Source organism: Dermacentor variabilis, chromosome 2 (genome assembly GCF_050947875.1).
Source record: "Dermacentor variabilis isolate Ectoservices chromosome 2, ASM5094787v1, whole genome shotgun sequence".
Lineage (NCBI taxonomy): Eukaryota > Metazoa > Arthropoda > Arachnida > Ixodida > Ixodidae > Dermacentor > Dermacentor variabilis.
In genome coordinates this window covers 190,312,433-190,325,258 of record NC_134569.1, presented here as the reverse complement: position 1 = coordinate 190,325,258, position 12,826 = coordinate 190,312,433, and positions in this window count along the sequence as shown.

The following is a 12,826-nucleotide window of genomic DNA, read 5'->3' as shown; positions in this document are numbered from 1 at the left end:
ACTGTGGTTTTGTCATGTGGAGCTTATTATCCATTTCCGCATCCCACATGCGTTGCCAGTGGTCTCGCAGCCTCCTTCGCAAGAAAGGCCTCAGATCTGTGACAGGCACCTCAGCGGTAGGGTTAACAGCTTGCGATGCGATTGACGTGTCCGCATGAACGTTACCCTCGATGCTCCTATGGCCAGGCACCCAGCATATAATGATATGCTGGTCAGATATGTACGCTTTACACAAAACGGAATATAGTTCATTAAGTACTGGATTTTTGTGTGCATAGAGTGACATCAGGGCCTTCACGACACTTAGGGAGTCTGTGTATATCGCTGACTTTTGGTGTTTTTATTTTCTTATATGCTTCACAGCAGAAGGTAATACGTAGGCCTCGGCCGTAAATATACTTCTTTCCGGATGTAGTACATCGGATTCTGAGAAGAATGAGCCGACGGCAGCGTAGGACACCCCGGCATTAGACTTCGAAGCGTCTGTGTAGGACTCTGCGCAGGAGTGCTTGTGCTAGAGTTCTAGGAAATGCGTTCGGATTTAGATCTCTGGTGCGTGTTTTGTTACTTCTAAAAAGAATATGTCACGTTCTATGACCTGCCACTCCCAAGGTGGTAACAGCTTGGTTGAATGCATTAGGCGAAGCTCGACGAGTGGGACATCTATTTCATCACTAAGTTCCCTCACACGAAGCGAGAAAGGCTGTCTTACAAAGGGACGATTATGGAAAAGTGTAGTACACGTCATATCGTTAACAGCGTAAAACATGGATGTTGATGACTGGAGTGTATATTCAGAAAATATGTAAGGCTGATGTAAGTTCTCTGTAGATGGAGGGAGCATTCATTTGATTCCGTGTATAAGCTTTCAATCGGGCTTGTTCTGAAAGCGCCAGTGGCTAAGCGGATACCTAAATGGTGGACAGGATCTAGGATCTTTAGTGCGCTCGGAGCGGAAGAGTTATATACGACGGCACCATAGTCCAATCGTGGTCGAATTAGGCTCTTATAAACATTCATCAGACACTTCCTGTCGCTACCCCATCTTGAGTGGGATAGAATTTTAAGTAAGTTCATTGTCCTTAGACTTTTTTCTTTCAGATGTTTAATGTTCTGCATAAAAGTTAGCTTGGAATCAAGTATGATACCTAGAAATTTGTGTTCTTTGTTGATAGGTATTTGATGTCCACACAGTTGAACACGAGGATCTGGAACCAGGCCTCATTTTCTAGTAAAAAGAACACAAGAACTTTTGTGGGGGTTGATTTGAAATCCGTTTTTGTCTGCCCACTTGGAAACCTTGTTCAAGCCCTGCTGCACCTGTCTCTCGCATAGTTCCGAGGTTACAGGATTTGAAGCCTATTTGAGTGTCGTCCACGTAGACAGAATAAAAGGTGGCCGGTGGTAATGAAGCGCGAACCGTGTTCATCTTCACGATAGAAAGCGTGCAGCTGAGCACGCCCTCCTGCGGTACACCTTTTTCTTGTGTGAATGGTGGTGACATTGCGTTGCCGATTTTCACGCTTTAGATGCGATTCAACGAATAGCTTTCAATTTTTTTGAGCATATTTCCACAGATGCCCATTCCCGACAAGTTTCGCAAGATGCCGTAGGGCCATCTTGTGTCATATGCCTTCTCCATGTCAAGCAATATTCATAAGAAAAACTGTTTAAGTACAATTCCGTTCCGAATATGTCTTTCGCTGCGTACAAGGTGATCTGTTGTCGACCGGCCTTCTCTGAAGCCGCACTGATATGGATCAAGTATATTGTTGAGTTCAAGGAAATTTATGAGTCTGTGATTAATCATTTTTTCATAAAGCTTACACAGGCAGCTTGTAAGAGCTATCGGGCGATAGCTTGCCGCCATGGATGGGTCTTTTCCCTGCTTCAAAACAGGGACCACAATTGCTTCTTTCCATGCAGTTGGAAGGTATCCTGCAGCCCAAATGCTGTTGAAAATTGTGAATAGTGTAACTTGGGTGTCATTGTGTAGGTTTTCGATCATTTCAATCATGATTCTGTCAGAACCCGGTGCGGAGCTCTTGCATGAGCCCAAGGCAGCTCTCAACTCGGCAATACTAAAAGGACAGTTGTATGGTTCATTCTGTCGACATTTTCTTATGAGTGGCTTGCATTCTTGTATTTGTTTATATTTCAGAAAGGATTGCAAGTAATGGTTGGGACATGACACGCTCTCAACGTGCTCGCCAAGTGAGTCTGCCTGATCTTGCAGTGTATCGCCCTGTGTATTTACCAGAGGGAGTGAATATGGTTAGTCGTCCTCTAATTCTATTTACCCCGTTCCAGACTTTCGCCTCATCTGTAAACGAGTTAATACTCAATAAAAACATCTGCCAACCCTCTCTTCTGGCCTGTCGGCGAGTTCACCTACTTTGGGACTTTACTTTTTTAAGGTTGACTAGATTCTCTGCAGTGGGAGACGCGCGTAGCAACCCCTACGCCTTGTTCTGTTTCTTACAGGCGATACTACATTCATCATTCACCCACGGGACACGCCGTTTGCATGCCGAGCCACTCACTTCACGTATGCATTTAGATACGGCATCTGTTATGAAGGCTGTAAAATATTCCACAGCAGCATCAATTCCTAACAAGGACATGTCATCCCATGATATACTAGTTAGGGTTCGGAATTTCTCCCAGTCGGCTGTGTCAATCTGCCACATAGGAGCCTGTGGTGGATATTCGTTTTCTTTAAGTAATCCTAATAGTATGGGGAAGTGGTCGCTTCCGTAAGGATTGTTCGTAACTTCCCATTCTAGTGCAGGCAGTATAGGCGGTGAAACTATGCTGAGATCAATTAAAGAAAAGGTTTTGTTTGCAAGACAGTAATATGTTGGTTTGTTCTTATTCAGATGGCACGCACCAGAAGAAAAACGGAACTGATCAACAAGACGACCTCACGCATCAATACGAGAGTCGCCCCACAGGGAGCTGTGCGCATTGAAATCGCCAAGAAGAAAATAAGGTTCTGGCAATTGATCTATATAGGACTGAATATCATGTTTGTTTAGTTTGTAATAGGGGGTATGTAAAGCCAACTAATGGTGATGAGTTTGTTTAGGAGAACAGCTCGAACCGCCACTGCTCCAAGAGGCGTTTGTAGCTGTAAAAGTTGACACGCAATGCTTTTGTGGTTAACAATGGCTACACCGCCCGATGATGCGACGGCATCATCGCGATCTTTGCGAAAAGTAACATATTGTGCAATAAAGTTTGTGTGTTTTCATTTTATTTGTGTTTCCTGTAAACACAGCACTTTTGGATTTTCTTCGTGGATAAGTTCTTGCACATCATCAAGGTTTCTAAGAAGACATCAGACGTTCCACTAAGTAATTTATGTATCCATATTTAAAGTAAATTGGGTGCTTTGTGTGCAGAAACTGAAGTAGTAATTATAGAGATTATAGGGATTAGGTTACAGAGCTCTTTTGAGGCTCTGTAACAGGAGTCTTGCCCTTTCTGGAGGGCTCGAGGGTGCCTCGCCGCTCCTTAGGCGCTTTGTGCGCCGGACACGCGCTCTTGCGAGCGAGAAGTTTTCCGTGAGAGTCCTGCCTCCGAAGGCCAAGACCCCTGCGCCCACCAGCCCGCAGGTCGATGGGGCTCCCTGAGGGATTTGGCTGCGCCGGCTGTTGCCAGCGGTGGAAGGGGCCGGGGAGGTTGAGGCAGCCTTGGCTGAGCCCACATTCGGGGTCGACGGTCCGTTCTGCTGGGTTGGCGGTGCAGCGCTAAGTGCAGCCGCCGCGGGGGCTGATGGCGTAACTGCCGACTCACTGCTTGTGGGTCGAACAGCCGCCACAAGCCTCTGTGTCGCTGCTCCCTGACGCGTCACATCGGCAAAGGTTTTCTTGGGCAGGTATGAAACCTGCCTGTGTGCCTCCTTGAATTATATATTCTCTTTTACTTTGATCGTTACAATTTCTTTTTCTTTTTTACAGGATGGGCACGACCGCGAGTGCGCGGCGTGCTCCCCATGACAGTTTACACAGTCGAGAGCGTTCTCACAAGCTTCAGAGGTGTGTTCATGGGCACTGCATTTTGCACAAGTTTGGCGGTCTCAGCAGGTCTGCGAACCGTGGCCAAAACGCTGGTATTTGAGACATCGGGGCGCATTTGGCACGTACGGCCTAACACAGAGATGTACACGGCCTCGATTGACTCGGGCAGGACACTTGAACCAAAAGTGATTATTAGGTGCTTCGTCTGCATTTCTTTAACGTCTCGGCTCATTTTAATTTCTCTGACATTGATCACATTTTGCACAATAAGTCCCTCCAGGAATTCTGCTTCAGTCAGCTCAAGCAAATCATCATCCGACACAACACCGCGGGTGGTGTTCATTGTACGGTGCGGGGTTACTGTTATGTGGGTCTCCTCAAATGACTCTAGTTTCGGTAGTTTGTCATATTGCTTCTGGTCGCGGAGCTCCAGGAGGATGGATGGATGGATATTTGATGTTTAATGGCACAAGGGCCAGGTGTGGCCAAAGAGCGCCATGCTAGTGTTAATGAGTTCGCAGTAGAGTGATGTGTTCTGTGATCCTTGTGTGACGTGGCTGTAAAGGCCCTAAAAGAGTTGAAGTAAATTCCATAAAGTCTGCGTGTAGTAAAATTATAGGAATGACTATTGACGTGTACTATGAACATTAGAATGCAGAGCGAAAGAATGATGCAATATATAAAATCTTTGGGGCGCTAAAATTGACTAGAGCGCTACTGCCTCACCAGAGCCCTTGAAATCCAAGGGCCCAGAGGCATGTGCTATACAAAAAAGCTATCGTAGCAGCATTCTCTAGAAAGAGGATGCGCTACGAAATTATTGGGCTTGTGACATGGAGGACATCTTTCAAAAAGGCAAGGACTGCTTCGGTCTTAAAAAGCGGTTCGTCACCATGAAGCATACCCGGATGCAGGAGAATACAATGGCGGTATGCAAAAAGGAAATGTTTGCTCCTGTCTCATTCGGCTTCCCGGCACTCCAGGAAGACATGGAGGACGGTCAGCCGGTCGCCACATCTACCACAGGTTCGAGGCTCGTTACCGGCCAAGAGAAAGTTATGAGTGCCAAATGTGTGTCCTATTCTCAGTCTAGTGAATAGGACATCTGTTATTCGTGTTTTCGTAGTTGGGTGCCAGAAACCTAACTTCGGCCTAATTGAAGAAACTTATTACTCGTTTCAGCGTTCCACAAGCGTTGCCAGTGGCTTCGTAGTTTGTTTCTTAGGAAAGGCTTCATGTCTATGGCTGCGACAGCAGCAGAACGAATACCTTGCGATGACTTTCATTTGGCGATTTCGTCGGCAAGCAAATTTCCCTCAATTCCTCTACGGCCAGAACCCAGCATATTACTACATGTCTATGTGATAAATAGATGTTGCATAAGAGTGAGTAGAGTTCATTGAAAACGGGATTCGTATGCTTTTGTGAAGAAATGAGTGCTTTTACAAGACTTGAGTCTGTGAATATGATTGCTTTGTCAAGTTTCAGTTTCTTTATATGTTTCACTGCACACAGTACTGCATAGACTTCTGCAGTGAAGATACTTGTTAGCGAGTTCAACATGTCAGATTGCGTGAAAGAGGGACCAACAGCAGCGTAGGATACGCCAGCATGTGATTTGACGCGTCTGTGTAAAATTTGGAGCAGGAGTACTTCAATTGAAGCTCTCGGAAATGCATGGCAATTTCAAGTTCAGGAGCGTGCTTTGTGACCTCTACAAAGGATAGGTCACATTTTATCAATTGTCACTGCCAGGGCGGCAATAGCTTAGCTGCAGGCATTAGGCGATGTTCAAGAAATGGGACGTCCATTTCTTCGCTAAGTTCTCTTACACGTAGTGAGAAAGGTAATCTCAAAGAGGGTCTATTGCGAAAAAGTGTTTCACACGTCAAGTCGTTAACGGTTGTGAAACACGGATGTTCCTTATTAGAGTGCACTTTCAGAAAATAGGTAAAGCTGATGTATGCTCTCTAAATATAGAGTGACCACTCATCCGACTCGACATACAGACTTTCAACAGGGCTTGTTCTAAATGCGCCAGTGGCCAGGCGGATTCCCAGATGGTGAACGGGGTACAACATCTTTAGCGCGCTCGGGGCGGCAGAGTTATATGCGACGGCACCATAGGCTATTCGTGATCGAACTAGACTCCTGTAAAGATTCAACAGGCACTTCCTGTCGCTACCCCATGTTGTGTGGTATAGGACTTTAAGTATGTTCATTGTTTTTATATATTTTGTTTTTAGATATTTTATGTGTGGAATGGAAATTAAGGTTGGAGTCAAGTATAAGACCTAGAAATTTGTGCTCATTGTTAGAAGGAATTTGTTCTCCGCCCATTTCTAGAAAAGAATCTGGGACCAGGCCTCTCTTTCTTGTGAAGAGAACACAATAACTTTTGTGGGGGTTGATTTTAAATCCATTTTGTTCTGCCACATGGACACCTTGTTTATGGCCTGCTGTACCTGTCTCTCGCAGACTGTGAGGTTGCATGATTTGAAACCTATCTGTATATCGTCTACGGAGACGGAATAGAAAATAGCTGGTGGTAATGATGCACGAAGCGTGTTCATCTTTACGACAAAGAGCGTGCAGCTGAGTACGCCACCCTGGGGTACCCAAGTTTCCTGTATGAATGTACGCGACAGTGCAGGACCTATTTTCACCCGAATTGTACGGTTCTCTAGGTAGCTCTCTATAATATTTAACATATTGCCGCGGATACCCAGCACGGAAAGGTCGCGCAGGATTTCGTACCGCCAGGTTGTGTCATACGCTTTTTCTATATCCAGAAATACAAATAAGAAAAATTGTTTGTGCACGAAGGCATCGCGAATGCTTGCTTCGATGCGCACAAGATGGTCGGTTGTAGATCGCCCTTCCCGAAAACCACATTGAAATGGGTCGAGCATCTTACTGGACTCTAGATGTACGAAACGGCGATTGATCATTTTTTCAAAAAGCTTACAGAGGCAGCTCGTAAGCGCTATAGGGGGGTAGCTAGTAAGCAATGAAGTGTCTTTACCATGCTTCAAAACAGGCATCACAATAGCCTCCTTCCACTTTGGTCGGAGATAACCAGCAGCCCAGATAGTATTAAGAAGTGTGAGTAGCGTGATTTGTGTGTCAGAGTGCAAGTGCTTAAGCATATCATACATGATTCTATCGGGGCCCGGTGCAGAGCTCCGACATACTGATAAGAAAGCCTTAAGTTCATCAATGGTAAAAGGACGATGATAAGGACCTTTTGGTGTGCATTTCCGATTCAGTGGCTTGAGTTCTTCTATTGCTTTATGTTTAAGAAAGTTCTCCGAATAGTGAGTGGAGCTAGACACGCGCTCAAAGTGTTCACCGAGAGCATCAGCCTGGTCTTGTAGGGTTTCGCCTTGTGTGTATACCATAGGGAGGGAGTATGTTTGTCGCCCTCTTATCTTATTAACCCTGTTCCAGACTTCGACCTCATCTGTATACGAGTTAACCTGATAAATACTTCTGCCAACTTTCTCTTCTGGCCTGTCGGCGGGTTCGCCTGCCTTGGGACTTTACTTTTTTAAAGTTGACTAGATTCTCTGTAGTGGGAGAAGCGCATAGCAACCCCCACGCCTTGTTCTGTTTCTTACGTGCGATATTGCATTCGTTGTTCCACCACGGTACGCGTCGTTTGCATGCCAAACCACTTACTCCGGATATGCATTTTGATGCGGCATCTATTATGAATGCTGTAAAATACTCCACAGCAGCATCAATTTCTAACGAAGACATGTCAGCCCATGAGATGCTAGTGAGAGTTCGAAATTTCTCCCAGCCGGCTGTGTCTATCTTCCACCTAGGAGATTGTGGAGGATATTAATTTCCTTTAGATATTCTTAGCAGTATTGGGAAGTGGTCGCTCCCATAAGGATTGTTCGTAACTTCCCGTTCGAGTTCGGGCAGTATACACGGGGAAACTATACTAAGATCTATTGAAGAAAAGGTTCTGTTTGCAATACAGTAATACGTGGGTTCCCTCTTATTCAGAAGGCACGCAGCGGACGAAAAAAAGGAACTGTTCAACGAGACGACCCCGCGCATCGATACCAGGGTCGCCCCACAGGTAGTTGTGTGCATTGAAATCGCCAAGAACCATATAAGGTTCTGGCAATTCATCTATAAAGGACTGAAATTCATGTTCGCCCAATTTCTAATGTGGGGATATATAAAGCGAGCAAATAGTGATAACTTTGTTTAGCAGAACTCGAAATGCCACGGCTTCAAGGGCTGTTCGTAGCTGTACACGTTGACACGCTATGCTTTTTTGAATTACAATTGCAACACCGCCCGATTATGCGATTGCATCATCGCGATCTTTGCGAAGCGTAACATCCTGTCGAAGAAAGTTTGTGTATTTTGATTTTAGGTGTGTTTCCTGTAAACACAACACTTTTGGTTTGTGTTTGTGGATGAGTTCATGCACATCATCAAGGTTTCTAAGGAGACCTCTGACGTTCCATTTAATAATTTGTATCCATATTGGAAGTAAATAGGTGCTTTGTGTATGGAAACCGAAGTTGTGCCTTAGATTACAGAGCTCTTTCGAGGCCCTGTTCTCGGGGTTTTGCGCTTTCTGAAGCGTTCGCGGGTGCCTCGCCGCTCCTTAGGCGTTTGGTGCGCCTTGAGGACAGGTGTAGTGTCCATTGCCTCTAGTGAGGCTCCGGACACGTGCTCTTGCGAGCGAGAAGTTTCCAGAGAGAGTCCCGCCTTTGAGGGCAAGACCCCTGCGCCCACCAGCCCGGAGATCGATGGGGCTCCCTGAGGGATTTGGCTGCGCCGGCTGTTGTTGCCAGCGCTGGAAGGGGCCGGGGAGGTTTGGGCAGCCTCGGCTGCGCCCACCTTCGGGGTCCATGGTCCCTTCTGCTCGGTTCGCGGAGCAGCGCAAGCTGCAACTGCCTGGGGGGGGGGGGGAGGCGTAACTGCAGACTCGCTGCTTGTGGGTGGGGCAGCCGCCGGTCACCGTTGTGTCGCTGCCCCCTGACGCGTCACATCGGCAACACTATTCTTGGGCAGGTGTAAAAGCCGCCTGCGTGCCTCCTTGAATGAGATATTTCCTTTTACTTTGATCGTTGCGATTTTTTTCTTTCTTCCAGGATGGACATGACCGCGAGTACGTGGCGTGCTCCCCATCACAGTTTACACAGTGGAGAGAATTCACACAAGCTTCAGAAGTGTGTTCATGTGCGCTGCATTTCGTAGAAGTTTGGCGGCCTCGGAAGCTCTGCGAACTGTGGCCGAAGCGCTGGCATTTGAAACATCGGAGTGGATTTGGCGCGTACGGCCTAAAACGGAGCTTGATGTAGCCGGACTCGATTGACTTGGGCAAGATACTTGAACCAAAGGTAATTATTAGGCGCTTCGTCTGAATCTCTTTGACATCCCGCCTCATCTTAATTCTTCTGACATTGATCACATTTTGCTCACTCAAGCCCTCCAGGAGTTCCGCTTCAGCCAGCTCAAGCAAAGCATCATCCGACACAACACCACGGGTGGTGTTCATTGTACGGTGCGGCGTTACTGTTATGTGGGTCTCCCCAAATGACACTAGTTTTGGTAGTTTTTCATAATGTTTCAAATCGCGGAGGTCCAAGAGGAGGTCACTGCTTGCCATCCCCGACACCTTGCAACCTGGACCAAAAACATCAGTCAAGGACTTTGACACAAGGAATGGTGAAATGCTTCGCACTGCTTTGTTTGGCTTTTCAGAGTGAATAACATGGAAGCGGGGAAAATTCTCGATTTCGTGTCCGAAAAACTGAAATAAATCTTCGAATATTTGAGTAGAGAGACACAGGAAAAGGCGACTGCCGTTTTCCTCCAGGTGAATCAGTCTGGAGGGGCCGTCTATGTGAAGCAGAGGCCAAAGAGGTGTGTTGCCTCCGCCGCGGTGCCATAAAGGTCCAAACACCCAGCATCAGCTCAACCGCCAGGATCCCCCTTTCGCCAGACACGGCTAAGCCACGCGCAGTTAGACGCGGGAGGGTCCAACTGTCGTGTACGTGGTGTAGAACACACCAAACGCCTGCTGACGCAGCCGCCCCTGCGGGGAATCATTTCTAGTAGCTCCAGCCCTTCAGTAACGGTGCCGAGGAAGGCGCGCCATCGTGAAAGCAAAACGCCAAAGGCATTTTTCACGCAGCGCTCCTACCCAGGTGATCCTACCCAGGGAGGGTTCTCCCTTGGTAGGATAACAGTTAATAATTGTACAGTGGTGAAGGTGCGTCGCCTACCACGCAGAGAGGCCAGCCTGACACCCCCGACGGCAGCCCGAGTGAGCCTTGCTCTAACCCTTCCCCAATGGTGCTCTGCGCAAGAAGGGTGCCAACTGGCAGACAGCCTTCCGCACCTATGTCTACCACGACAAACCTATAGTTTGCAGCGGCTACAGCAAGAAGCACTAAGGAGTAAAATCCTTTGTAGTTGTGGTAATTCGAACAACTGTTTCCTTGACAGCTTATGGTAAAGTGGTCGCCACCAATGCTGCCAATAACACAAGGAAAGTTCCATATGGAGCTGAATCCCTTTCTAATAGCTAGCCACTCTTGTGCAGTAGGGGTCCGCAGGACGGTCGGAATTAAGCGGTCGGATATGGCAGGTGGAGTTTCCTTGAGAATTCCTGACAGTGTTGATAGGTGCTTTCGGTAGGTGATGGCAAATTCCTGCATACACCCACCCGTAGGAAAGAACATGCATTGAAAACAAAAAGAAATTCGTAGATTAAGCCGTTGCAAAAATACAGAGATCATGCACCACAAATATAATAATGTCTTGATTAGTGACCATTTAGCGAGATCGTTACAACTGTTGCTGCGAACTCGATAAAACTGACAATTCAGCACCTTAAACCTGACACACTGTTATGCTAAGCTGCAGTACCTGCTTTAGCAGGAGCTACAATCCAACGTAATGTCTCCATAAGCAGTGGTGAACAGGTACCCCATATCATACTGCAATGCAAACAATTTTAATATTTGGAGCATCGTAATTTTACCTCAACCTGACCGCAAATCTGTTTGCGGGAAATATATGCGTTCTGTGATTCGGGGGATGAAGAATTCGCGGGTACACGATTTAGAACGGGCGGTCTAAAGACGCCTTTGTCATCCTGCGCACAAAATGGGGGTGCATGGGTGCTTCAGCATGAACCCAGTGAAATTTTCGTCCACCAAAAACAAACCGCCCTCCATACCGAGGTAATGTAATTGTGTGACAAGCAGTAAACTTCACGATCCGCGTTAAATGTTATGTTTGCTAGACCAAAAGAGTTTTCAAAAATAAATTTGCTGCTCCACCCTAGCAATGAATGAATGTCAATGGTAAAAGAGAATCCAGGCGCTGCCAACCTAAATGAGCGATACCAGAAATTTTGATAAAACATGCCACTTGAAGCATCACTAAACCATTACAGCTTACCATTCAGAGCTCCATGTTAAACGTGCTTATGAAACTGGGCGCGTGCCATTTGTGTTTCTTAAATGCTCCTCCGTGTCGCTCTGCTGAAGCGAAAGGCGAGTGAAACATACAGAATGGCATACCAGCGCGGCTTACGTCGCCTGAAATGATTGAAATGGTACTCCGGGTCGTTCATACAGAGCTCCGCCGCGAGATGCTGGCAAACGCCGAAGAGGGGCTTCTGCCTGTCGAACATAGGTCGCATATATGTGGGGGCCTTTGTGCTCGAGACGACGGATGAGGAGTGCCGTAATGATTTTCTGCCGCGCAAAATAAATCAAGACTATCCCGATTACAAAACACGTTGAACATCGGGCAAAGCACGCAGCACAACTACGCACAGTCGTACAAAGCGGCAACGCAATCGCAGAACAAGTAGGAACAAAGAAGCACAAGCGCGAAGTCAACGGTTTGATATAAGTGACGCCGGTGGCTGCATATAGTATCACACAATAATTACTAGAGGAAACTCTGGCGCTGGTGTCCACAGGAGCTGGAACGGGAGCGGTTGGCGAAGCATGGGAAATATGGGAAGTACTTGGATTTGGCTAAACTTCGTCCTTCTGGCTTCAAACGGCTCCGTGACTTTGTAGGCTCATCATTTTCAACAACGTACTGCGTGATAAATAATTAAACCAACATTACTAAACTTATCCGACGGCATGGATTCGAGCACAGGACCTCTATCACAGAAGCCTGATCGGACGCTTTTTTATGGGTTTTATATGCCTTGTGCCACCTTTATTCATACACTATCTTTCTTTCTCTGTGTGCAATGTATCACAAAAATTTATTTATGTGGTTCTGCAGAATGGCAGCTGTGAAGGCTACTTAGAAAAGCTGTAAAGCAGCACGGAGTAAAAAAAAAACACAGCACACAGAAGGGCAAAGATGAAACAAAGAGATGACCCCCACGGGTACAAGTGGTCTGCGCCTTTCTCCATTGTCTGTCGCTTGTTAGTACTTTTTTCACGGTGTGGTTTTACATAATTAGGAAAAAGACTCACTAGTGTACATTGTATGGCAACAAGGATGCAATTAGTTTTTCCCGCCAGTTCCTATTAAAATTATGAGCTTTTTTTATACTGCAACTTCATTTAAAAGCCTATTAGGGAAAATTCGCAATTACATGTGTCCCTTGATTAGTGAGCGTTGCATGTGTAGGACAGATGCATAACATTGTATTATTATTGTGTCACAAACATGCTTGCCTCACTGAACTGTAGACAATGCCAAGTATAGCTGGCTGCATGCCTCCTTTCACATACAGTACTCGTGTGTATGTGAACCTGTTGCGAATGCTGCAGATTTGATGCTAGTTC